General features: G+C 37.9%; 1 long non-coding RNA gene across 1 annotated transcript; it reads left to right on the forward strand.

The window, feature by feature from the left end:
- Positions 1–2,485: 2,485 nt before the first annotated feature.
- Positions 2,486–4,606, forward strand: LOC126818303 (uncharacterized). Its single transcript, XR_007679188.1, has 2 exons — positions 2,486–3,157; positions 4,481–4,606. It is a non-coding gene; the product is annotated as an uncharacterized LOC126818303 (long non-coding RNA).
- Positions 4,607–4,824: the final 218 nt, after the last annotated feature.

Raw genomic sequence — 4,824 nt, forward strand, 5'->3', positions numbered from 1 at the left:
TTTAAAGCTACAATTTCATATTTTTAAGTTATATTTTTAAAATGTATTAAAATAAAGCCTTCAAATCGACGCTATGTATAAACAGTCCTACCTTGATAAAGAATAATCCTATAATTCACTATTGCCAGTTAAGAAATTGGCAAAAATATCATTTTCAACTTCAAATTCAAATGTTTGAAGATAGCTATTCCATGGTAGGGAATAGAAAAACAAGGGAGGGAATTGTGTTATTTCCGGTGTGAAACATTTTTAAGTGTGAGAATGATACCTATGATACCTATGTCTGCGATATCACCTCGGTAGAAGCGGACGTAAAATACAACTAACTAACTAACTAACCTATGATCGTATAATAGTGAGTTGACAACCTATTGAGCAAAAGACATAGAAATAATTATGTTTTGACTTTCTTAGAAAATATGAAATTCTCGCTTTAACACGTTCTACACTGCGACACCTGAGCAGAATCAAAGTTTTCAATCTTTTTGAGAGGCTAGACTGTTTTATCAACCAGGGATACATGTATGTGTCTATTGGCTAGAAACTTTTTTAAAAAATGCGAGTTTTGGATGCATTTAGCCATCCGAAAAATTAACATTGTATATTTATGTTTTTATAGATGGGTTTTTTTTATTATTTTTCTGTTGATTTTTGTACATATATCAATTGAAAATAAAACTTGGTGACTTGGTGTAGCTGTTTCTTTAGTGAATGCTATAACAGAGTTTGGTGACAAGCATAGGTCTATCCTATTCAGCTTGGGCTTAGAGAAACAGTTATTTTGATTTGTTGATGCTTTGTATATAAACTTCATTACATAAAACCTTGATTAATTTTCGTCATCTACTTCTCGGGTTTAAAGCAGAGTGATTAGAATTTTTATGAGACAATAATTTTGTCAATTCTGATAAAGAAAACTGTTATATTCTTGTTTTTCTACTGTAGGTACAAGGCACCAGCACAAGGAACACCATCAGATGACCCTACACCAGATTATATGAATTTATTAGGAATGATCTTTAGTATGTGTGGTCTAATGATGAAGGTACGTAAAATTGTTTTGATTCCCCGGTTGTACATTGTACGTGACAAGGAGTAGGGTCGCCTGTCCAACCTCGTGGATTTTATCAGAGTCCTCTGGTTTCCTTCCACTACTAAAGACCCATGCGCGCAAGCGAATTATTGAAATAATATTGAACCATATGTTAGTCCCGAAATGACCTGGTTTGTGTCAAGTGGAGGTTAAACTCTCTCTCTCTCTCTCTCTTCCGGTTTCCTCCCACTGCTAAAGACCCCTACGCGCAAGCGAAATATTGAAATAAAATTAAACTATATGTTAGTCCCGAAATGCCCTAGTTTGTGTCAAGTGGACGTTAAACCCCATTTCTCTCTCTCTCTATTTCTCTCTCTCTAAACGCAGGGGGAGGAGGAGGGGGTTGGATGGCCGAATGGTTAGCGTGTGCATGCTATGTCATAAGGTCTGTCATTGAGTCAACTGGCATGGTTTCAATCCACCTGTACATGTAGGTGACATGGAGTAGGGTAGTCTGTTCAACCTCGTGGGTTTTCTTCGAGTCCTCCGGTTTCCTCCCACTACTAAAGACCCAGGGGGTTGGATGGCCGAATGGTTAACACGCGCGTGCTGTATCATGCGGTCTGTCATTGAGTCAACTGGCAGGGTTTCGTTTCCCCGGTTGTACGTGACAAGGAGAAGGGTCGCCTGTCCAACCTCGTGGGTTTTCACTAGGTCCTTCGGTTTCCTCCCACTGCTAAAGACCCCTACACGCAAACGAATTATTCAAATAAAAAAAATTAAACCATATGATAGTCCCGAAATGACCTAGTTTGTGTTGAGTGGACGTTAAACCCCATTTCTCTCTCTCTCTCACTAAAGACACATGCGCGCAACCAAATTATTGAATTAAAATTGAACCATGACCCAGTTTGTGTTGAGTGGACATTGAGTAGGTAAGACGCTGGCTTGCTAGCCTAAAGGTCGGGTGTTCGATCCCTACATTGGCAGAGAAAGTTCATCCAGATTTTCCTTTTCCCGCATGGTTCTCCCTTGTCAGTGATGCAAGACAGAGGGTCTGACAAGAACAGCTATCTAGTCATTTCGATGGGACGAAAAACCGTGGTCTCGTGTACAAATTGGCATGCACGTAAAAGACCCGATATGGATTTCGATATAAGAGTAGGCCATAGTGCCGCTGCCCGGGAAAAATTTCCCTCATAACACACTGTATGGCGTATGCCCGTCTTCATTAGCCCAGTTTGGAGCAGAACAGTAGGACGTTAAACCCTATTTCATTTCATTTAATATTCATTGTGTTTTTGACGTGATGTTGTGTTTTAATATTCATTGTTTTTTTTAATTATAGTTAAAATGGTGTGCATGGGTGGCAGTTTATTGCTCTTTCATAAGCTTTGCAAATTCAAGAACCTCAGAAGATACGAAACAAATGCTCAGTAGTTTTATGTAAGTTACCCTTTCATGTGTTGATATGAATATGAAGAGGGGGGTTGGATGGCTGAATGGTTAGCGTGTGCACGCTGTATCATAACGTCTGTCATTGAGTCAACTGGCGTTGTACGTGACAAGGAATAGGGTCGTCTGTCCAACCTCGTGGGTTTTCTCAGGGTTCTCCAGTTTCCTTCCCCTGCTAAAGACCCCTATGTGCACGCGAATTATTGAAATAAAATGACTTAGTTTGTGTCAAGTGAACGTTAAACCCTATTTCTCTCTCTCATAAATATGAAGAATGTGGGGCTCTTCGGGACTAAATCTTATGAAATTGTATGGTCATTCGTCGCGAAAGTTCCTAAGTATGAATCCATTTTGATTTAAAATGGTTCAAATATAATCCAACATGAGATGTCAGTTATGTCTCATTCGGGATCAGTCATGAAAAGCCCAATTATTTGTATCGTAATATTTCTACGCGCATCAGCCTTCTAAATGATGTGATTGACTTTTTTCCTGTTTTCAGAGAGGGTACGGCATCAATCTGGTTAAAACACAGATCCTATTTCGTTTTCGTTTTATAGTTCAAAATTTCGTTTTACTTGTCTTTACTACACTTGGATCTGGAAGAGTTGTTATTTAACTCGTGTTCTGAATGGTGACAGGGATAAGCCAACGAAACGGTCTGTTACGGTGAGCTTTAGGCTTGTTTTTCATGGAACTGTGGGTAATCCACTAGTAACATCAATGCTGATTGGTTAATCAAATGTTTGACGTCATAGGGTCATAAGTCGGTCTTTTGACCCCTGACGTGACCTATCGCTATAACTTGTCAGATCTTCATGCAGAGCTAGAAATTCACGCGAATCTCCGAATCTAATTCGCGCTGGGATTCTCGCAAGAGGTTACGATGCGAATCTATAAGGATTCGCGTAAAACTTTTGTATATAAAAAAAAACAAACTAAAATCTAGGAGAATTGTCGAGTCCGACCGACTATTGAATGTCAGTCAGTCAATTTGTATGACTTACTTTATAGCATACTATATGTATAATAAAATAAAATAATTGTTGTGTTTTTGTTTTACTGTTTACTTCTAACTTATAATTTTGACGAGTTTCTGGCTGGTTGTTGTCTTTTTGTTATGTAATAAATTTTATGGAAAATTCCCCGATCATGACACAGCGACTGCTTTTAGAAGTAGAGTATTTATGCATATTTCAGTTACGATAAAAATTTATTTGTTTCCTAATTATTTATTTTAATCCTTCTTAAAAAATATTTAGCATGCCAACCTTGAAACGAAATAGTTTGGGTTCCACGATTTTATCCTTTCGAGCGGCAATTTGATTCCCCACAGGGGTTAAATTGGGTCATTCCAATTCTATTTTGTCACTGTCAAGGTCGGTCACATGTTTTTTTCGTCCACTGTCGTTTGTGCGGACAACGTATTTATCAAACTTTTTTAGGACAATGACATGGCTTCTGGAAGCAAAATTAAAGCTGTATATATACAGTAATTATTCATTATATTAAATATGTTCAGTAAAATAATTAATAAGCCACGACCTCGGCATGGTTTGCGAATCGTGCGTCTTCCACACTCCGTCCGTCCGTGTGAATTCTGGATATTATTTTTAAAAAATATAACTGGATCATACATTGATGAATTCCTTGACCAGTAAGTTAATTTTAAATCTTCATTGAATATAATCCCCGGATAGAACACCGAATACACAGAGAGAGAAACAGTGGATATTTTCCCGACGGAATCTCAATGTCGAATTCCAATAACACGTGACATCTTGGTTGGAATTAGGTCAAAATTTGCGTGTACCGTTATGATTATTTTATTTTATACTATATACATGCTGACAGATGCTAAATTTTAAAAATAGTATTGAAATGAAGGATATACATGTATCCTAGTCGTACTGAATTTTATTTTATAGCAATTTTATAGCAATGAGAGACTATTAAATGTTTCTGTATCTATATTATTTGTATATTCAATAGGTTATCGATATCAGCAGTAGTCATGTCATATCTCCAGAATCCACAACCAATGCAGCCACCATGGTAATATGTAGTGATCTGATATCATCCATACAAAAATTTTATACACAATAATTGCCAGTTTATTATACGTCCACATTCATAATGTGAACGTATTATGCCGTCGCCCCTGTCTGTGTGTGTGTGTGTGTGTGTGTGTGTGTGTGTGTGTGTGTGTCTGTGGTTCGCCTACAGGGCGCAATTCTTCATGGATTTTCTTCAAACTTGGTATACTTATTCCTTATACCCCAAGGAAGATCCCTATTGTTTTTGGTGCATGCCCGACCCCCCGGGGCAGAGCCACG

The sequence above is a fragment of the Patella vulgata genome, chromosome 4 (genome assembly GCF_932274485.2).
Source record: "Patella vulgata chromosome 4, xgPatVulg1.2, whole genome shotgun sequence".
Lineage (NCBI taxonomy): Eukaryota > Metazoa > Mollusca > Gastropoda > Patellidae > Patella > Patella vulgata.